The sequence below is a fragment of the Chlamydotis macqueenii genome, chromosome 6 (genome assembly GCF_036417535.1).
Source record: "Chlamydotis macqueenii isolate bChlMac1 chromosome 6, bChlMac1.mat, whole genome shotgun sequence".
Lineage (NCBI taxonomy): Eukaryota > Metazoa > Chordata > Aves > Otidiformes > Otididae > Chlamydotis > Chlamydotis macqueenii.
The window spans coordinates 24735827-24759496 of NC_141561.1; the positions used below are offsets into that span (position 1 = coordinate 24735827).

At 42.4% G+C, this 23670-nt stretch overlaps 1 long non-coding RNA gene across 1 annotated transcript; it reads left to right on the forward strand.

Moving 5' to 3' along the window:
• The first annotated feature begins 332 nt into the window (after positions 1-332).
• LOC147600215 (uncharacterized) lies at positions 333-7123 on the forward strand. The gene is made up of 2 exons (XR_015258998.1): positions 333-518; positions 4515-7123. It is a non-coding gene; the product is annotated as an uncharacterized LOC147600215 (long non-coding RNA).
• Positions 7124-23670: the final 16547 nt, after the last annotated feature.

Sequence of the window (23670 nt, forward strand, 5' to 3'; positions counted from 1 at the left end):
GCTCCGCCCCGCCGCTGTCCAGCCACTCAGCGGCCGCGGGAGCCCGCGGAGGCGGCTCTTTTCCCGGCAGCGGCTGAGGCCATGCCGGGAACCTCGCCTGTCTCCGAGGCTTCCGCGGCTCCGCCGCCTCAGATCCCTCTGCTCCGGCGCCTTACTCCCTGAGGGGGCCGGCTCCCGCCTTGACCCGGGTAACGGCCGGCCGCGGCGGGCAGGCGTCGGTGCTCACCCCACAGCCCCCCCCGCAGCACCGGGGGCGGCTCGGTGTGTGCCGTCTTGTGCTTTAGCGCAGCTGCCTCTCCGCGCCTGCCGCTGCCTTACTTCACGTTGGCGGAGCGCTCGGTAAGGCCGAACCCCAAGCTCGGCCGGAGAGGGGGAGCCCCGCCGGCGTCCGGCTGCCTCCTGCCTGGCCGAGGGGGCGGCCGAACACCCAGACCTGCCAAAAGAGGGATAAGAGGATCCGGGGTTCGGTACACACGAATTGTTTGGAATTTATACCTTCAGACGAAGTCCCCCACACGGTAATGTCACTGGTCCTGCTAACGTTTTGTCAACCTTTTGGCTTCTCCGGCTGTTGAACACCCGCCCAGCCGCACACACCGTATTCCTCAGGCGTAACAGCAAGCACATCCCACAGCACACCTAAAAATAGGAGGGAATGCTTCGGAGCAGGTCGGCCACGGGCCTGGATCCCTACCCCTATGTCACAGTTACCAAATTACTGGTAATTAAGTGTTGTCTTAAATCACTTGTCATTTTTTGGTAAATGACATTAATCAGAGAACAAGTTGGAAAGAGAAGTAGCAGAGTCAGTCAATTCAGTGCACTGAATGTGGCTTTGAAAAGGGTGCGACTGCTGCCACTGTGTGTAGCCTGGCTGACAGTATATGACAATGTGTACCTTTCAAATGACCCTTTGGTCACCCGTTGGGCCCAATTTTTCAGGCTACTTTCAATGATCTAATGTAACCAAGTGGCGTGTAATTAGGACACTCTTACTAGCCTCAACAGAAGATCAAAGTATTCCTTTGCAGGTGCTTATTTAGGCTCTGTGGCTTGCAGCCGCAGCGCTGCTGTAGTCTCTCTCTGACTTGTGCGCTATGCCTGCTTTGGATATTCACAACCATTGAGCTGTGTTAGTGCACTTTGCAATTTAAACAGGGTTAGTTTGCCCTACAAGGTATAAGAGTGTGACTTTATAAATTAAAAAAAAACCACAAGTGTATAAATTTGATAAATCTATAATAATTAAATAAATTCCTTGCACCGTCATGTTGCAGGTGGGCATCTACCTACAAGTATTGCTTGCTGTAATTATATTAAATGGAGATATACATTTGAAGGAAGAATAACCTGTAATCTAAGTGGATTTATCATATGCAGGTTTGATAACCATACTGCATATAGTGGGAGCACTTGCCTTACAATGAAGGTTTAGTTAAAACACATCCATAGAACCACTAAACTTATTATGGGGGTCTAAGCAAAAGATGTGCTGCATCACTGAATGAACTAAGTATATCGAAGGAGCTCTCATGATGCTATGGCTTTGAGTCCATGGAGGGAGAATGCATGGCAACAATGTGTCATGTGTAGTGGAGAACCAACTGCAAAGTGTTAAGTATATTCCTGTGTATAACTTTTGTATTACCACTTTACGCTGTGGTCTAAAAGTGGACCCAACTGAATCCAGCCGAAAGGACTCCGTTGGAGACTCTGGAGAAACAGAAGTGGCTGTCACAAGTTAAAAACCCTTTGAGCACAGCACAGCTTCCCTCTTGCAAATGATGTTTTTATTAAGTACCAGCTTTTGACTTTTTCAGTATTATAAAAAAAAAACCAGCAAGCACAAAATGAGTAATACACAATGTCAGTTAGTGAAAAATTGCCTGAAGCTATAAAGGTGTCTTTTCTACATGCTTTATTTAATAGAAAGCAAAATAAAAGCAAATATGAATCTTAGGCATTGGCATAGATTGTATCATAGTGCAGAAACAGTACACAAAGCTAAGCAGCTTGCTCGGAGCCTGAGGTGAAAAAAAAAAAGGCAAGGACACTTTCTGGCCAGGCCAGATAAAGGAACATTGACTATATATTTCATTCGTATTCCTAGCTTAATTTCTTTTCTCCTTTCCTTATCTTCACGCCTTAAGCTCAGGCAGACCAGCGCTTCATTTCTGATGAGTAAGGCAGCCATCCAAAAATCAGCTTAATGCTGTATATCACTGCACTATTCCCACTGCACGCCACTGACAAGCAAGGTGTATGGTATCAGGAGCTTTCTGAAACAAAGCATGAACAATACTTTTGCAATATTGTTATTTTCATTTGATTAGACAATCTGAAATACCTGGAAACACAGGCTTGTTTGTTAGTTGCCCTTTATAGCTTTTTGTATAATAAAGTTTTGCAGAGAATGTTTTCAGTTAACATTGCATCTTTCAAATCCTGGAGTTTATCTGGGGTATAGTAACGTCTCCATGTGGTGTGCGTAGAGGAATACAGGCCCACATGCAAGGCTTTGGTCTCCACTTGTAAATATGAACCTTTAGCACAGAAAAATCCAAATGCTTTTCCACTTGTATTCCTGTGAGTATACGTTCATTTACCTTATAAAACTTACACACCTAGTCTATATGTCTTGACACTCATTACTGCCATATGGGTGCATGAGCTTATATCTCATGCTTATATGTGCACGAGATAGAGATAATTTCCAGGAAATTTGAAGTAGCTGAAGTAGCTCTATTCAAGAATAACCTTGAATATTCCATGGTAAAAAGGAATACAGAGAACTTTTTATAACACATATAATTTTAAATTTTATTAGTTGCCTATGCCTATTTTTATATTAGATATTCTCATTATTCCTATTCTTGCATTAGACTTTCTGTCAATCATAATATTTAGAAAAGCATTTATTTTATTATCAGAATTTATTATAAAATATTTTCACGCTCTTTTTAAAATTATAGGAAAATGGGAAGATCTGGCTATATTTTCGGATAAAGTACTACTAACATTTTGATGCAGTTATTTCTAATGTATCTGCATAACATTCTATTTTATTTTATATTACAATAATTATGAAGAAAGAAACTTCATAGTGCCACCTACTGCTGAAAATACACATTTTAAAAACCTTACTAGTTTAGGTACCTTCAAATAAAAGAGCAATCGAGGAAAATATCTGTTGGAATAGAATCTTTTAAACCTCTGAAAAATGTTGGAGACAAGTCCTGACTTGCCGAATGAATTTCTGTCACACTGATTTTCTGAACTTTGAACCAGTAACTATTTTGACTGAGACTGCAATGAGAAGTGACTCTCAGGATCTGGGATTTTGACTAGAAATTTTTTAAGTGTTACATTTTTAATAAGAACTTTCATTTTAAAACTAGTCCCTGTGATATCACTAGAAAAACACTGATGAAATGATTCAGTGAATCAAAATGGATCCCTGCTTGCTTGTTGGCATAAGATGGTATGTCCTCAGCTATGATGGTTGGAATTCATCTTCCCGAACCTTTACCATCTAAAAGTTAGATGAGGTTAACATACAGTCTAAAGTACAGTAGCTGGTTCTTTCTTCACTTCATGGAGATGACTCTGTCTCTAGTACTAGTGAAACAGTAACCATATGCCTACAACCTTTTCCTATGTCCCAGACATTAAGTATTCATTATGATCTCATTTGCAAGAACCATGGAAATATGAGAAATGGTAGGACTTTGTACATGAGTACACAAGTAGAAGACAAACCCTTATTCTTCCTGAGGAAAATTCAGCTTTAAACTTGCCTCTGAGGAAACAGGAATTGTTTATCTTCTGCTAGTACTTGCCTCATCCTGTAGAATAAACTGACACTGAAATGCTTTGAATGCGTGACTGTCAGAGTTTCTATCTTGTTATGGCTTGATGACTTAAGCTTAGAAATTAGTTTCCTTTCAAGATGAAAATTTCTTGAGAACAATGCATTAAAAGCAGATAAAAGAGCTCGTAAGGACAATTTAGCCACTTTGTGGCAGTATTTCAGAAGTCTTTGGAGTGACTTTGCATGACCTCCCTCTTCATTCACCATGGAAAAGGACTGCTGTCGTGACAGTCTCACTCTGTGGGCCTTCATTTGGCAACAGCAGCCTGATCTACTCAACAGAACAATTTTCAGAAGAACTTTTTGTAATGTACAGATGCTTATGTACAGGCAATTCTGGGTGCACATTCTACCAATATTACACATTAAGAATTCACCTCCTATTAAGTTAACTTGATAAAAAACAAGAAACAGTACATTTATTTGTTGTTCTTTGTTGTGTCTTTCACACAGTGAAAATCATGCTGACTTTTTTTGTCAATTAAACAATTTGTTTTTTTATTTACTGAAATGTTTTTGGCTGGGATAGAGTTAATTTTCTTCATAGTAGCTTGTATGGTGCTATGTTTTAGATTTGTGATGAGAACTGTTGATGATGCAGGGAAGTTTTAGCTATTGCATTAAGGCCTTCTCTGTTTCTCAGGCTGCCCCACCAGGCTGAGGGTGCACAAGGAGTTGGACAGGGACACAAAGGGGACAGCTGACCCCAGCTGACCAAAGGGATATTCCATACCATATGACATCATGCTCAGCAATAAAAGCTGCAGGGAAGAAGGAGGAAGGGAGGATGTTCAGAGTCATGGCATTTGTCTTCTCAAGTCACCATTAAGTGTCATGGAGCCCTGCTTTCCCAGGGATGGCTGAACACCTGCCTGCTGATGGAAAGTAGTGCACGAATCCCTTATTTTGCTTTCCTTGTGCACACAGCTTTTGCTTTACCTGCTAAACTGTCTTTATCTCAACTCACAAGTTTTCTCACTTTTACCCTTCCGATTATCTCCCTGTCCCACTGGATGAAAGTGCGCGTGTGGCTGTGTGTGGCTGCGATTAAACCACAACAGTCCTTTTTGGTGCCCAGCGTGGAACCTGAAGGGTTTGAGATAATGACAGATTTGACTGGAGTTTGCCAGACCAAATTTATAGCTGTTATAGCTGTTTAGCTATTAATTGGCAGGCTCCTGTGCTTGTCATGGGGCTTGCTTGCCGCACTGTACATTAGAGTCCAGTGCTTGTTAGTGGCTGCTTTTTGCTTTTGCTGTTTGCTGTAGGGCTTATCATCCCACCCTGTTCTGCCTGGGAGCATTTTGATAACAGCAGTGGCCATGTGCCTGGGCTGGCCAATGGCCAGGGCATTGCTGCTGTTCTGTGCTGCTGTGCTGGACAGGCTGAAACTCCAGTGTCAACTTGAGTCAAAGGGACTGTGACCCGTGGATAAGTCTATCTGGGAACAGGACTTTCTGAAGTGTCTGTGGTCGTAGATAAGTCCACTCCGGAGCAGGTACACCTCAAAGCATCTGGCCATGGAGAAGTCCAGGCCGCAGCAGCTATACCCCTGAAGAGGCTGTGGCTCATGAGTAAGTCCACACTGGAGCAAGTGGGACTGTGGTCTGTGGATAAGTCCCCACGCAAGGGGAGGAGTACACCACTGTGTCCAAAGGGACCAGAGGTGGAGATTGTAATGGATATAACTTTTATTGTAACCCATGATTTGAGTTGCATGTTACAGAGACTGCTGTAGCAGGAACCACCCGAACCAATGGAGGACCAGCCTTACAAGAAGAAGTGGAAGTGCAGCAGTGACCCAACCTGAGCTAGCTTTGGTGCCCAATAGCTCCACGCAACACACCACCTCTCCTGTCCTGAGTGACCACTATAACAGGTGGAACCCAAGTCATGGACTAACAAACTCAGTGGACATTTCATGGACATTTCATGGACATTTAACAGGGGTGGTGCATAGACTAAGGGAATGATACCTGTGTATACATCCAAGGATGCGAAGGGGGAAAGTGGCTAACTGAAGTGAGTGGGCCTGATTAACAGGCCTGAGCCAGAGTTGACCCATGGATGACCCGTATTGCACTGCTGTGTTCAGCAGGATTGTGTTGTTTTAATTATAACTTCTTCAGTATACACAGAGTGTGAGAAAGTACATTATAAAAACAAGTAACAACTCCTTAGCCTTGTGTTGTTTTAATTGTAACTTCTTCAGTATACACTGAATGTGAGAAAGTACATCATAAGAATGGATAACAACTCTTTGGCCTTGTGTATGACAAACCAGAAGATAAGTAAGAGAGAAGCGTTACATCACAGCAACTCCCTTGTTTCCTCTTTTGAGCTCTGGCCAAGCTCTAGAGGAGGGGGCAATGGGGTAACTGAAACCAGATGATTCCACATTTTAGAATAATTAAAGAAAGTTTTTTATTTAGCACTATAAAAGGCTGAATCCTCTTGCAGCAACTTTGGAGACCTCACCTACGAGTGGATGCACTGCGTAGGACCTACCACTTCATAGAATCATAGAATCTTTAAGGTTGGAATAGACCTCTAAGACCAAGTCCAACCATCAACCTAACACCACCATGCCTACTAAACCATGTCCTGAAGTGTGCCACAATGTAGTAATGATTAGATGCATTACCTTTAAATGCTATTGCTGTTAATCTGTTGATAATCACTACTAACCCTTTATTACCTTCTCCATTTGAATAAATCAAGTGAAACTTAATTTTGTGGAGTATTTTGGTATTTGAATCTTTTGTGCTGATCCTGTTCTGTGGTAAAACACTAACGAGGATCTATTGGATAGTGTGGGACCTGAGCATGACATAAATGATATGGAATAAGGTGTGGAGATTGTAGTGGTTTTGCTGGGATAGAGTTAATTTTCTTTATAGTAGCTTGTACGGTGCTATGTTTTGGATTTGTGACGAAAATAGTGTTGATAAAACACTGATGTTTGTGCTTTCCGGTGTGATACAGGGGACACCCGCACCATGGGTGGAAGGATGAGCACTCACCCCGTTGGCTAGGTAATTATTTTGCTCTTAGGTGCACGAGTTACAAGCTACAAGTTAATGAATTGCGAGTTATGAATTAGAGAACTTGTGAGTTAGAAACCTCATGACTTAAGTGAAGAATTAGAGAATTCATGTGCTAGACTAGCCTGTACAAAGGGGATTGAGCCCTTGTTTGTTGTGTTTGTTTTCTTTCCTAATGAGCTCATAAAATAAAGTTTAATTTACAGAGTATGTTGTCCTGTAAAATTGAGGGATCCAAATGAACCGTGACACAGAGTGAGTAGTCTGTGGCCCTTCTCGCTATTACCTGTGCAAATACTGTAAAACTGCTTCTTTGCGAAATAACGAACAGGCAGTGACCAGGGACGCTCCTCTGAAAGAAGCAGGGGAAATCCTTCACAACAGTCAAGTTCTGTGTTGGTTGTCTGCCCCAAATTCCCATTTTCCTTTAAAGGCCTCGCTGAAAACCTCTGGTGTCCGCTTCTCTTCCCGGGTCAGTTATAATCCACCTGGTCCTTCTTGTTTCACTCTCTATAGACTATGGACTTTTAGTGTTAATGTGTGTCAGCCTAAATAATTAAGAGTACTGCACACTCTATCCCAGAAAACTAGAAAGGTTGAAAATGTGCTTCTTCCTTCTCAAAGGAAGGCACAAACTCAAGCTGCAGTCAGCAGGAAAATGAATAAGCTGTTTGGTGATACCATGTACAACAAAATAGCATCATAAAAATGAAATTATTTAAAGTAATATTCGAATCACGCAGTCATCGTTGATTTAGTTTCCAATTATACAGAGGTAATTGTATTAACGAACTGCCTCATTCAGTTTGGTGGAAAAACAATTGAAACTTTTAATGTCCTGGCATCTGCAGATAATAAATGATGTGTTCTGTGCTTCTAATTCAACTAGAATCCTAATTCTCAATTTACTCAGGGCATACTACAATATCGGTATGTCTGAGGAAAGATACTTCTATGACCTTCTGGAGCCAAGACAATTCTGGAATAATTCTGGAATAGAATAACTGTTCTAGAATTAAATATTGAAATAAGCTAAAATAGATGAAGGAACTTATTCCAGAATTAATGTTCTCATATATATATAGCAATCTAAAATCCATGTTAAATTCCAGGAATAGAAATGTTTGCAACCTTCATTGTACTGAACATACTGGGAATAGTTTCAGAAGACTTAGTTTTTTGACTTCAACTGGTGAAGCCAGACTAACTATAAATAAACACATTATGAAGAGTCAAAAGTGCCTCATGTGGAGTCAGAACCCCATGTCTGATATGCTGCTGAACTCCCCACCGCCCTCTAAGGGTTGGAATACATTTATGCCATAGGTGAGCTGACCCAGCTCCTGCCTGCTTGTCTTTCCCTTTAAATTCTCAAGTGTTCCCAGGAGGTCAGAGAGCCTAGACCATTCTCAAACGCATATTATAATTGTTCATGGATTTTTTTGTTGCCCCTTCCATCCCCCAAAAAATCCAGGACATGTGAAAGTCTCTGACTTTTGTTTACTGATGCAAGAGAGAACAAAAACACTGGGTAGAGTATCTGTCCTATCAAAGTGTTTTAGTGTACTAGCAGTATCTATAGAATTATTAACTCAAATAGTGTTTAATCTACGATACATTAATAATCTCTGCTAGGAAAGACCTTATCCTCTAACTCGTCATTCTGTATGTCCTCTGCCATAACAAAGAGTTTGCTAAACAGAGGAATCCCAAAGTTATTTCCTGTTTTGATTTTCAAAGAGAGAGAGAGAAGCTGGTTGCTTTACTGCCACTTTTTTTCCTTGTCTTTTCTCTTTTTTTGAGATTTTCCTTCTGATAGTCACATGATGAATATAATATGTTGTTTACTCCTTCAGCCTCTTGTCATGCTCCATATATTCTGCTAACCCAGCAAGAAGTCCTCACTTGCCATGTTTAAAATATAAGCAACCTGCTGACTCGATTCATGCTGTTCTGCAAGAGCTGCTCGCGGAGCAGCCGCACACACGGGGTGCTCTGCTTCTCGTCTGCAGGGCTGTTAGGCAGGCAGCCCCTTAGCTATCAGCCACCGTCAGTGCTGAGCCTGTCCTGGTGTATCAGGTGAGGTGCTAACTTCCAAACGCGCTCAGGGCTGTGAAGATGGGCACAGGCAGGAGGGCAGATGCCAGCGCTGCGCAGGAGTGCTCGTGCAGTCTCACCACTAGCTAGGCAGCACAGGTAATACCTTCAACAAGGTGCATGGACTGGCTTCCAGTGTCGACGTGTCCTCTGTACCTCAGTATGAACGCAACAGTCAGACCTTGGAGTCACTATGTTTCTGTTGGTATTCTGCCTGGTTCTTCTATTTTTCCTTTCTAGCCTAACTTTCATCTCTTTCTCCTCTCCTAAATATGTCATTATGCAGATGGTGTTCCCACCCAGCCTCACTCCTAATCGTGTCTCTGTTAGTGTGCTACAGGGAGGGCGCAGCACGTTGCTAAGGATGAACAAGGACTGCACTTGAATAGGAAGCAAGATCAAGCAATCGGCGTGATCCTCAGCACTGTGCTGGACCACGTGCTTACTTTTTATTTAAACATGTGGTAGAACAGGAGGTTTGTCTCCGGATGTGAGTTTCTGAGGAAACAAAAACTAAGCTTGATTCCCAGAATATAAATGCAACCTTTATTTTTATGCACTCTGTTGGGATCTACTACTGGAGTAATTTGGTGGCTGCTCAGCAGCAGCAGCTAACAAAGCAGCATGGGGATCTCTGGCAGCCCATGACCTGCAGACCCTTTTTTTTTCTATTTTGTATTTCTAAGTACTCTGTTCCCAAAGAAGTTGTCCATTATGGGTTTCCCTTAATCATCCTTAAAGTTTTGGACAAGTTAAACATATACACGTATTTCCAAATAAATCTGGCCTCCAGCCATTGTTTGTTATTCTGGCTTTTTCAGAACTCTTTCTCATTGATCTTTTGTCTTTTGATAGTGCTGTGGATGGAACTGAATATTGTAGGCCAAAATCATAAAGAAAATGACTTAACTTGATGCTGTTACAGCTCTTCATGTGAAGCCCAAAATGGCATTGCTCTTTCACTTTGCCATGTCCTATCTTGTTGCCAAACTCCTATCTTGTTGCCAGGGGAGAAGAAGCTGAGTTTCCAATTCTCTTCTCCAATTCATGCTATTTAGGCTATTTCTTCCACTGAAAAAATATTTGGATTATTTGTACACACAGTTCAATATATCGTTATGTCTTTACAGCACTGTATTGAGGTTCCCAGTATGTACTGGGGTTACCAGCATCCTGTAAGCCATGTTCAAGAGGGAGAAGCCTACGTGAGACGCAGACCAGCAGTGTGGTAGCTGGCAGAAGGAGGCAGCTGGGCTGTAAGCAGCCTGGGAGCTTCCCAGGGAAATCGCTGGCTGCTGGCAGGGTGTCATTAGTAGCAGCAGGAGGACATAAGGAGGCAGGAGACACAACAAAACTGCATATGTGACTGGCAGAAGACTGGTGTCAAATGGTCCCAACAAGGCCCATCCCATATGATCATAACCCTCATTTGAGATTCAGCTGCAGGGCTGGTAACACTGCCACTGTTAAGAGTTAATTGTGCTTAAGGCAGTTGCCCTATTTGTTCTGAGAAAGCCGTAAAGCAGTCACATCACTTCTGCAGACCCTGTGTGTTAAACGAGGACAGGCTGGTAACTAGAGCCTGCAAAGCCTCAGCCTTGGCACTGAGCTGGGGAGACCCGGATGGGACAGGGCAGCCTCTCCCACTGTCATGGGACAGGTGCTCCACAACAAACTTGCAGCTTTCTCTTCTTTTCTTTATCAAAGCCAGCTTGAATTCATTTTTCAACTAACATTTTTACAGAATATGATTCAAAACCTTAAAAATATCTACTCCATTACATCTGCTGCCTTCTCTTCAGCCATTTCTTTTATAAATCTGTCCTAACAGATCACTCAAGTTTGCACAGCAAGATTTTTTTCATACAACCACAGTGTTTGTTGCCTGTGGCCCTAGAACCTTCTAGAGCATAGAATCATAGAATCTTTAAGGTTGGAAAAGACCTCCGAGGTCACCAAGTCCAACCATCAACCTAACACCACCATGCCTACTAAACCACGTCCTGAAGTGTGACGCCCACACGTTCTTTGAACACCTCCAGGGATGGTGGCTCCACCACTTCCTTCAGCAGCCTGTTCCAGTGCTTGACCACTCTTTCAGTAAAGAAGTGTTTCCTAACATCCAACCTAAACTTCCCCTGATGCAACTTGAGGCCATTTCCTCTTGTCTTATCACAAGTTATTTGGGAGAAGAGAGCAATACCTGGCTCCCTACAACCTCCTTTCAGGTGGTTGTAGAGAGCAATGAGGTCTCCCCTCAGCCTCCTCTTCTCTAAACAACCCCAGTTCCATCAGCCGCTCCTCATAAAGACTTGTGCTCCAGACCCCTCACCAGCTTTGTTGCCCTTCTCTGGACGCGCTCCAGCAACTCAACATCCCTCTTGTACTGAGGGGCCCAAAACTGAACACAGTACTCGAGGTGTGGCCTCACCAGTGCTGAGTGCAGGGATACAATCACTTCCCTGCTCCTGCTGGCCACACTGTTCCTGATGCAAACCAGAATGCTGTTGGTCTTCTAGGCCACCTGGGCACACTGCTGGCTCATGTTCATCCGGCTGACTACCAGCACCCCCAGGTCCCTTTCTGCTGGGCAGCTTTCCAGCTGCTCTTCCCCAGGCCTGTAGCATTTCATGGGGTTGTTGTCACCAAAGTGCAGGACCCAGCACTTGGCCTTGTTGAACTTCATACAGTTCACCTCAGTCCATCGATCCAGCCTGTCCAGATCCCTCTGCAAAGCCTTCCTACCCTAGAGCAGATCAAAACTCCTGCCCAGTTTGGTGTCATCTGCAAACTTACCGAGGGAGCACTCAATCCTCTCATCCAGGGAGTTGATGAAGATATTAATCAGAACTGGCCCCAGCACTGAGCCCTGGGGAACACCGCTTGTGACCGGCTGCCAACTGGATTTAACTTCATTCACCACAACTCTCTGGGCTCAGCCATCCAGCCAGGTTTTAACGCATCGCAGGGTACACTTGTCCAAGCCATGAGCCACCAGCTTCTATAGGAGAATGCTATGGGAGACAGTATCAAAGGCTTTGCTAAAGTCCAGGCAGATCACATCCACAGCCTTCCCATCATCCACCTGGTCCTAGAAGGAGATCAGGTTGGTCAAGCAGGACCTGCCCTTCATGAACCCATGATGGCTGGGCCTGATCCTCTGGTTGTCCTGCACATGCCTGGTGAGCACACTCAAGATGAACCGCTCCGTAATCTTCCCTGGCACCGAGATCAGGCTGTCAGGCCTATAGTTCCCCAGATCTTCCTTCTGGCCCTTCTTGTCGATGTGCATCACATTGTCAAGCCTCCAGCCATCTGGGACCTCCCCTGTTAAAGAGGACTGCTGATGGAGAGTGGCTTCGCAAGCTCCTCCACCAGCTCTCTCAGTACCCTCGGGTGGATCCCATCTGGCCCCATAGACTTGTGTGTGTCCGGGTGGCATAGACATTTTTTCCCTGAGCCCTAGCAAAAGCTCCCTGTTCAGCCAGGCTGGTTGACTCCCCCGCCGGTTTGTCTTATGGCACATGGGGACAGCCTGATTCTGCGCTTTTAAGACTTCCTTCTTGAAGAATGTCCAGGCTTCCTGGACCCCTTTGCCCTTCAGGACCATCTCCCAAGGGACTCTGTCAACCAGTGTCCTGAACAGGCCAAAGTCTGCCCTCCATAAGTCCATAGTAGTGGTTTTGCTGACCCTTCTCCTTACTTCTCCAATAACTGAAAACTCTGTCATTTCATGGTTGCTAAGCCCAAGACGCCCTCCAACCACCAGGACATCTGCCTCATTGGCCTTACCCATAAGCTGGGCTATCGATTTCACTCCCAATCTTGGCATGTCACCCCAAGGCTCATCTCTAGTGAGCCTGGTTGTATCCCCTTCCCCCTTCAAGCTTAGTTTAAAGCCCTCTCAATTAGCCCTGCCAGCTCATGGGCAAGAATCCTTCTCCCCCTTGGAGACAGCAGGCCTAGTGCTGCGTAAACCTCCCCAAGATCAAAAAACCCTGAATTCCAGTGTTGGCACCACCCCTTGAGCCAGCATTAATCAGCTGAGTTTTCCTGTTCCTCTCAGTATACTTCCCTGCCACAGATGGGATTGAGGAAAACACAACCTGTGCTCTTGATCCTTCACCCAATCGTCCCTGTCCCTGAAGATGTTGAGCAATTGCTGTGCAATGTTTCTAGTACTATTTACTAGGAACAAAAATCGTGCTTAAGAGAGACTGATGCTAAGTACGACTCTTTTTTCTTGTGAAAAATGGTGAGATGTTTGGTTAGTAAATGTTCCTCGGTTTCCCACATCTATTGTAATGATAATTCATGCTGTAATTACAGCAAGTGTATCACATTCATTCCAGAAACTACAGCAGAATGCAGCTAGTATCCCTTGAATCCTGCAGCAAACGTACATGATTTCCTGTATTCACTTACGGTTTCTTAGTCAAACCATTTTCAATCCAGCTATCTACTTGCAAGGTCACAAAGGCTGTTTATATTCAGTTACGGTGTGTGTTACACTAGCTTGCAGACTGTTTGCAAGTGCAACAAGAAAGCTGAGGTATCTTGGTTTATGAAAACAAGTCCATGTTTTGCTTAGGTGAGCTGACAATACCAAACAGAAAAAGCAGGCTGGAGTAGCCCAAGTGCTATGATTTGCGATTTTCAGGAGCTCTGCAAGTCTTTTGGGGTTATTAAGAAAACTTAACAAGAATGACAACTTTTCAGAATCTGAGATTTTTTACTGCAGTTCATGCACGCAATATTTTCTCTGCTAACACAGACAGTAAGTTTGCTATATTAGTTGGCTAGCTTTTCAAGAAACTAAATTCCTGGGACTCTGCCTGACTTCCTTGGAAAATTTGAAGCTGTTTTTAAGGAGGTTCTGTGAGAAAACGCAGCACAGTGAATTGCACTAACTTTGGCTGGCTTATAAGGGAAAGGCTTGCAGTTACCCTCAGGCACGAACTTGATTACATAAAGAGTAAGAAATACAAAATAAATCATATGCTTTAATCCCAAATTACATTATTTGATGTAATAAGAACTTCCATACCAGATCAAATCTAAATTAGTTGTCTGCCAATAGTAATTCCCAGATGTCTCTGAGGAAATTGCCCTATTCTTCAACCTCCTTTCCACCCCCCTCCCCCCAGGTATAATGGATAATTATATAACAACCTGACTACAGGGGAAGTTATTTTCTAACCTCAGGCTGGTGGCTGATTTATGCCCTGAACTGTGAACATTTATATCCATTATGAATTTTTATCAGGTCCAATCTAATTCCCCACATAAATGTATGAATATGTATGTATAACCTTTTACTGAATCCTGCTAAGCACTTGGCCTCAACGATACCATTTGCCAGCATGTTTTGCAAGTGTATTACTTTTGCCAGTTTTAAAGATATTGCCTTTTACTTTCATTATGACAATGAGTGTTTACTTGGGGAATGTATCAGTGGTGGCAATGACCCCCAACATCCTTTTTCCCCCGTCACTCCCTGCCTTGCTCTGAAGTCCCTGCTGGAGCCTAAGTGCCCGTGCTGGACCAGAAGGTAGCAATCTCCGGCCTGCTGACATTTCCTGCTCCATCCCTTCAAAGACCAGACCTTGCCTTTTACATTAGGAGTTGATGAAAGGCAGAGGGATGATGCTTGCAGTAAACGAAAAGGTTAAAGTGCCTCTAGGACTACTACCATTCTGCTGCATCATGACTTCCTGAATTTGTAAGTGTCATTAAAATTTAATGTCAAGAAAAGAGTTTATTTTGGAGGGAAGAAGTTCTATTGTACTATGGGAAATAAATTAATTTTGATATGGGTTGGGTTGGGTTGGGTCAAATAGGTGCTTTTGTGAAATACTGGGGAGGGAGGGCTTAATCTTGGGATGGGCTATTACAGCTACCTTTATTATGGGTGGAGGCTTGATTATCTTTGATTATGGGGAAATTGGTTCTACTCAGTAAAAGAAGGTTGAATTAGGGCTGATTTTGAATAGAAGAGTAAGAACAATTTTACCTAAAGAAGGAATTTCACTGTATGTCTGTGTGGCCTGACTACTGGCATAAAAAAGTGCATGGGTTTTGACTAGAAGCAAAAGAAGATGGGACAGAATATAGGGAAGACCATGCAGAAGAAGCAAGAAAAGACAATGTTTTCCCTTCTGCTCTCAAACCTGGACACTACTGGTAGTATCTGCATTCACAGAAACTTGAAAGGCAGGCAGTTCCCGGGGTTGCCAAAGGGAAGAGGAACTGTTGCAAATCAAACCTTGAATAAGCACGTGTAATGAAAAGAAGGCCACGAGACTGACTTCAATAGTCCATGTATGAAAAATCTTGAGTTTGTTAATCCTCATAACACACCATCAGTGAGGGAATATTATTGGGCTGAAAAAGTCCATGTACAGAGAATGAGGATGTACGCAAAGCCAACAGAGACATTTGGAGCGGTTACAACAGACAGCAGAAGTCAACAGGCAATAACCACACATAGAGAACTTCAGTGATCAGGGTCAATACAGGACATCTGTGGGTCTAGCCACAAAGTTTCAATTTTGGTGTAAAATCTTTAGTTTGGGAGTGCTGAGACGTGGTCTCTTGTTGGTTCACTTAATTGTATAATGAGCAGCTGTGAAGTTTTTATTTGGATTAAAATTTCCCTGGAACTCAAGGTAATTCAGATCTGAGGTTTTGGCTCTGGTTCCTTCCCAGCTTGTACTCAATATAAATTACTGCCCTAGAACCATGACATGTTCAATTTATCCTCCATTTTAGATGGCTGAAAGTGCATGCATTATTCTGTGCATACCACACTTTCTGTAATCTACTGTGACAAATAGACTAAATGACTGAAACTGCTAGGTGAGACACTTTATTTTAGCCATGAACACACACCCAGCCTTAGTTTAAATACCAGGCAAAAATGACACTTGAATTATTTGATTTGAATCAATGCCAAATTCAATCTTATGCAAACTCAGAAAGAGAGAGGGAAAATAAGGCTTGGAATAAACCCAGTGAATTATGTGGGGGAACATAAGGCAATAACCACCAGCAGTCGATTCAATTGTAACGACAGGAATGGACCACCACCAAAAATTTGAAAACTTTTCATTGGAGCTACTGTGACTGGGGGACTGGAAACAGGGTGTTATTTTTACACATGGATAATGACTACAAGAAAAGCAGACTCGAGGATCAGCACTACTAATTCCACCTTCTATCAAAAATGCTGGTCAAGCTCTGTATGCCTTGCTCCACTCACACTGCTGTGAGCTTCTCCATTGCCCAGTACAATGGAAGCTGACAAATATTCCCATTCTGGAGAGAAAAATAGGAAATAGTTATATCACACTAATCCAAGAGAAATATATACATACAATATATACATATGATCTAATTCCAAGTAACTATGTTAAATTGAGAGGTATATCCAGAAAGTATGAACCTTGGTGTTGAGTTTTGTCTGGGTCAGTCTGATTTGCCTGTTAGTGCCATGATTTCAGGTGCAGGGAGGCAATGTCACCCGAACATCCAGGGAGAAAGCAGGACTGCCTAGAATTTCATCTGTGTAACACATCCCACAAGGGCTAATGCCTTCCAGGATGATTTTGCACTCTGAAATCCTACTATTTTTTTTTCAGGTCTTTCTTGACTACGTAGCACGCCCTTCTAATAAGGCCATATTTGCATAATCAAATACTAGGAGTTCAGCTCAGAAAGGCAGGCAAGACAACTTTTTAGCTACACCTACTACTTCCAACATTCAGCTCAACCCAGTAAAAGAGACTGAGAGGTGGTTGCATGGAAAGTTTGTTACTGCAGTTCTCTTTGGCCACGTGAACCCAGAAAGACTCTGAATGAGCTTTCTCTGAAGTTAGGCACAGAGAGGTCTGACTCCTTGTAGCTCTTTAAGTGATTTTGTCCTCAGCCAGAGATCTGTCCTCTAATTTGATGCCTCTTGGTGGAATTTTTTTTTTTCTCTGAATTGTCATGCCAAACAGTTGTCTGCTTGTTGTTTTTTTTTTCATAGAAAGGCACCTGTTCAATTTTAGATACTGTTCAGCCTGTTCCACTTCAGTGGTCTGCACTACTCCTCTGAGAGCCCTGAGCTTTTAACATATTTCAGGCTGCCAGCTCTCTTATGTGCTTTTCCCCAACAGCCAATTTTGCTCTGAAGCTCTTACAACTGAGCCAACTCCTATTCCTTCATAAAGGGATACCCTCTTGCTATTGCAATTGAGGAGTTCCGTAAGAGGCTTTTAATGTCTCCAGAGTGTTGTTATGTACGATAAAACCTTGAATTAAGCTTTACCTAACACTTGTTCATGCAATATTCATTTATTGGCAAACTGCATTTGTTTCTGCTGTTGACAAATACTTTTAGGATTATTTCTAATACTGCAAGTACATGCTCAGATTAATATATGCCTGAATAAAATGTTACATGCTCCGACTAAGAGGAGCAGCTCGAAGCCTGAATTCATTACAATGTACACTGCCATCTTGTGTTCCGAAGTTCTAGATAATATAAAAATGCACAGTCTACATACAGCTTTTCACAAAATAGGAGTTGGCTATACGAGTGGAAAATGCAAGGTTATCAAAATACGTTTACTGTAATTTTCTTTTTTTTCTTATAAAATGTAAAATAGTCCTTAAAGTAGCAAGTCTCAGTGGTAACTCTGAATTCCTGTGTTCTAAGGATCCATTCCTTTTAATTAGTCATTTGTGGGTAGCTCAGTAAAAAAAAGCCTATGGACAAGAGAAAATTCTGCTACAGCCAAGCCATTCTCTTTTTTCCAGCAATAAGGTCCAATATGGACTCCACAAAATAGCTCTGTGGCGAGGCAGCCTCTGAGCTGGTGTAGAGTTGCCAGAGGAGTTGTATGCCAAATGCTTCTCTTCTGCAAAAAGGCAGTATGATAGAAAAGAGGGAAGACTTGTATTCTTAGCTGGAATCTCTCTCCCTTTTGAACAACTGTAGTCTGATCATAACTAGAGCATCCCTGAGGCTGTCCCAGTATGCACCAGAGCACTGGTCACTTTGTTGAAAGAGGACCTAAAGTGGCATTTACTTACAAAATGAAAGTGAATCTAACATCTCTGCCCTACAGTGTTTATTCAAAACTGAATTGAAAACAAAAAAAACCCCAGTGATCTATCTTACTAGATTAAATAAATATTGCCTGCTTTCTCTAAAAATGATCACTCCTTCATAATGTGCTAATCGAAGAAGTCTCTTTGTACATGCATACTTCCAATTGCTTTCACTGTATAACAATATTTAGCTCTGCTTTTTATTATGTTTTTATTAATTCCAGCTTCTTTCTACAGTTGTTTATGATTGCAAATGTGTAGGAGCACTCTTAAACACAGCTTTGAACAATGGCTCTGTAAAACATAAAGGATTTATGCCATGCAGTTGCTGTTGCCTGAAACAAGCATAAGCGTAAAAGGGAAATGGTGCCAAAAATCAAATACTAAGCTTAGAGACACCTGAGGCAGGGCAGGAAATAGCAAAAGCCTATCAAGGCAACAGATGCCAAGGCAGAAGGGCAGAATGGCAGACAACATTAGCAAGGGAGAGAAGCATACTTGGCCTTTCTTGCTCAGAAGTTTCCCCCCAGGTTAGTTGCTTTCCATGCTAGAAACCTTTCATTCCACCTGTTTGGCATTTCTTAGCCTTTTGCATATACTTTTGTCTGTGAACGTACAGTATTATTTGCCATCTCTGAAAGGCAAATGCTTATGGCACCCATTATCGACTGGTGCAGGCACTGTCTCCCAAGGTTACTTTTTATGGCTTACACGCATGACACACCATGGCACAGAGTTTAAACAACCTCCCTCTCTTGTGAAATGAGCAGTTGGAATGACTCAAAAGAGCTTTTGCTCCTGTAACAATACTTTTATAACACTTTACTGCTTTTTAAACTTGTCTTCAAAAGGTAACGTGTGTATTGTGGCCTGGTTGCATAACCTCCTGTTTCACTAAGAGGAGAACAATAAAACTGTTTGCTCAACACATTGCAGTCAGTGTTTAAGTAATGCAGAAAGCTTATTGAAAAGGACTTTGTCATTTCAAAATCTGGAATGCTTTGCTCAGATTGTTAATGCTATTTTATTTACTGTATAATCTGCCTGTAAGATTCCTGCCAGTGTTCTTAGTTTTCTAGCATAGAGTCATACTTTCTTAATTTATATTCTTTGCTGTGTTGCCATCTGAGAGATTTGCAGAAAGAAAAAGCTAATTGGCTACGTATGAGGAATAATAAAGCAGTAACTCAAATAGTGCGAGAAATTACATCAAATAAAGCAGGAAACTGTTTTCTGTAATCTCTGTGGTATGGTAATCTCTGACAGGCTGTACACATACCTCCCTGGTGATTCAGTAGCGCTGGCTGTAACAGGTACGGGAAAAGCAGAAGAGGGAACACTACTGCAAACAGCAAGTCTGGGAGGAGAACTGATGCCTACTGTGTCCTCAGTTCCTGGGGACGTGGGTTGACAAAGCCTGCAACTGTGGTCAGTTTAAGCCTCTAAGCACCCCATGCTCCAGCTTTTGAGTGTCTGCCAATGGTTGCCATACTGCATAAGACTGCATAACATCCCAGCAATGGATGGCAGTTTGTTGTTTCCATCCCGAGTTTGTTTTCCATTAGCTAGTTCATTTTGGCATTATGAGACCTTTACTGAAGATGCCTGTCCATCAGCCTGCCTGTGCTGGTAACTACCTACTATCTAAAAGTTAATGGTAGGAGACGAAACATTAGGGATAAACCTAAGCATGTGAGTTTAACCTATCCCCTCCAGATGAGTAATTGTACATTGCAGTACCATGTCTGAGTTGCTGGGTTAATCCCAGATGTGAACTTTGGAGAAAATACTAGCTCAAATTTAGACTTTCATGTTCCCATCTAGGAGCACCCTCCGATCACCTGAAGTCACAGGCACTAGGCAGAACCGCAACCACCGCATGCAGCTGGATCCAGCTATCCTGCAATGCCCTTGGGAACAGCAATGCAATGAACTTTCAGAGAAAACAAGATCAGGCATTGGCAGATGGTTTCATTGAACAAAACTTCAAAGCATTTTTTTATATTTTCCCCTGTGATTAAGCTTAGTATTTCTAAGCTTTTGCAGGGATACAAAGCCTACTATTTCTGTTACTGCAGCCTTTCACACTCTTAGTAGAAGTAAACCACCACACATCCCTGGAGCACACTCGACACTTCCCAGAGGCCTTGCATGTATTTTCCTACTCCAGGAGAGTTGTCTGAAGAAAAAGGAGATCCACCACAGAGCATAAAATAATCAGGCCTTGAATTGAAAGTTATAATAGGTTTTTGTTTTATGTTTTAACAAAGCTGCCTTTCCTTTAAAGTGTCCATCTGCAAGGCTATAAATGGTAACGAGAAAGCCTCTGCTTAGGTTTATTTTCTGTTACCAAGAGCAGCTGGCCATCTGCTGGGTAAAAGGAAAGCTGTGCTTCATTGCATTTAGGAGCAAAGGTCACCAATAGCACACCCCAGTCCTTTGCCAATGATACGTTTAGGCTGCGTCTGATCAGAAAATATCTTGTTAACCCACCCTTCTCAGCTCACCAGATCTCCTTAGATCAGAACTCAGTATTGTGCAATTTTACGTGGCTTTCGCATAGAGATGCTGTCTATATAAGATTCTTGCTGTCCTCAGATGTGCCAGGACAAATGAAAAGATGTCACCAGATTTCAGGGTACAGCTTCAGCCTCTGTGTTCCAGCACATGAGGCAGGGATGTCTGCCCTAGCTGGGGACTCCAGGACCCACTGCAAGCTCTGCCTGGCTTGTGCTGGGACTACCTGCAAGGTTTGCAGGGCGGAGGATGCTGCATCAAAAGCTCGGCACAGGCGCTGATCCGAATCAGCTCGTTACAGTTCAGCACTCCAGAAATCTGGGAGATGCTTACACACAGGGGCTGCTGACTCCAGAGTCTTGCTCCAACAATAAGTACATTTAAGAGTCCTGAGGGCAGTGTACAAGGTAAGATGGAGTGAAAAATGACAGGGGAAAAAAACAAATTTGAAAGCTTTTCTGTTAAATCCAGTCAAAACCTAACTAACTGAAATCTCAAGTAAGATTAACAAGGCATAAGGATCAAGTCTGCCTCTTTTAACACAGCAAACAATGCCATACAAGTCAACTAAGCTACGGAAGCCAGGAACACTTGGCAATTCTGGGATATGTGCTATCACCAGAAAAAGAAAACTGAAGCAAATAACTTTACTTTTAAATTTCTAGTGATGTTTAGAAACTGGTTAGAAGCTACAATAAAACATATTTAGATACTATTACAAAAATGTTTTAAAAATACTTTGCTGATAAACAAATACATGTTTCAGTTGACTACAAAATAATTGCTAAAAAGCTTTCTGTAGAAGGAATGTGCTATGTCCCTGCGTTGCTGCTCCAAGAGCAGAGAGCTCTCCATGGAAGATCCAAAAGCAGTGCTTTCTGCTCTGACAGTTAGAGAGTCTGAATGATGTACTGAGAGTAAATGAGGAATTTAAACACCGTATTGGAGAAATAAGACAGAAATGATCTCTAGGCATTTAAGGACAAATTCAAACACAGAAGAGAAAAATCAAACACAGAGAAAAACTCAAATTAGGGACTCAAGAACAGGCATTTCAGCTCCATCTTGCCTTCCTGTGTACCAGGAGTCTCACTGTCCCCATTTCAGCTGAAATTTGCTGTTTAAATAGGGGTAAGGCAGTTTTAATACTCTTGGCCCAAGCTGCTTTCTACCAAGATGTGCAGGGTAAGTGCTACTATTGTCACAGCAAGACAATTGTTCTGATAAATGTTTCAATTTTCTAACTCTCCCTCTGCTGAATTTATTACGGTTTTATTCTTCCTTCAGTCACAAGGTTGTACTACCACCCTTAGCTGCCCTCTAAAACTAATCCATACATTGGCCAGGAGGGAGTGCTCTAGCAGGGGAGCCAGTGCTATTATCCTGGAGTCTTGCTGTTCCAGCAAGCTTGGGAATGATTACCCTACGGTTTCTCACCAAGCTGCTTTCAGTTCACAAGAGCTTGAGGAATCACTCAGTACTTCTTTTTATGCCTAGTCGTTAAGTATATTTACAGTAGTACTTTCTGCCTCAAACTTTGGAACTGCTTTCTTCGCCCCCACTTTCTGTTTTACAACTGTTCCTTTGCCCCTAAACTTCCAGGGCTGCAGTGCTGAGGAGCAATGAACACAAGGACAGTTTGTTTTTTTACTTCTCAACACACAAAGAATGTTGTGTTAAAGAGAAAATAAATTCTGTTTTTCTCTCATTTGAAAATGCCTACCTTCTTCAGCAATATAATTGCATGTAATGGAGCAGTAAGCTGGTCCCCTATCAAACAAAGAAAGCAGTAGAGATTAATTATCTCACAAATATTTTGGAGAATCAAGCAGTTCACCCATTTGTGCTGCTCCATTTCCCATGTTTTCAGCTGAAAGAGCAGGCTGCTGTCTAAATTGATGGCATCCTTTTCAGCTAAGACCAACTTAATCTATTTTGTATTCTTCAAAAAAGGAGCTGCCTTTGTTATCCCTTGTATGCACCACATTTCTCCGTTGAAACAAAGCACTGGTGAATAGCATTGGCTTGACAGTGCCGGAGACTGGAGTCCTCAGGTCTGGTAAGGCAGCAGCAGTAGAAGCATTTAAGGAAATGCTGGTGCAAATTCCTCAGGATAAGCTGAAGCTACGCTTTAATTTTATAGGCTTAATTAAACTTATATAATACAATAATCAAATATGAAGATAAATTCAAATGAGATCATTACCAAGCAGGAAACAAGATTTTTAAAAGTTAAAATCAACAAATAACCAATAATTAAAAAAATGCCAGGCTGCCTGCTAGTGACTCTCACGATTCAGTCTGCTCTAACCGTGCTTGCTTACTTACAGGTAATGATGCTTTTTAGCGGTTCCTACCCATGACTGTCCACTCTACCCTTCTCCAGCAGGCTCTCGCTCTCATCACAAAGACAGTTTAGCTGCCTGTGGAGCAGCTGCTGAACTGCTCTGGTTTATAGCCTTGCATATTCAGATAAATTGCGACTCATTCCTCTTAATATACTATGCTGTAATTTGCAAAATCCTGAAAATGATTCATTTTTACTAGCATTTCTGATGTTAAACTGTATTTTAAAAACTGCAACAGATTTGCATCTGAGCAGAAATGTTCCTTTCACTTGTACAAATATTCTGTTCAGCTGCCTTTGACTCCTCAGCCTAAATTACAGTTGAATCAACATTTGTTTTGTTTCACAGAACAACAGAATTAGCTACATTTGTTCAAACTTCCTTGATTCACTACTCAATCTCATTATTATTACTTCAGCCTGTCTCCTCCTTCTGTTTTTTTTTTTTTTTCTCATATGGGGCAAAACTGAAGAGCTTAGATCCAGGTCCAGGAAAAGGAGCATGAAAATGAGATGTGGGAGATGCACGCTTCTGCCCCAAACAAAACACAAATGGTATAGTACTGGCATAATGATTATTTAGCTGAATGTAAAGCAGGAAATCACTCTCTTTCCGCTGTGGTTAGCCATGAGTGCAACACCACGTGGTGGATGGTGCTCACCATCCTGTGGTTAAGTTCCCGGTTCACAGCTCTGTG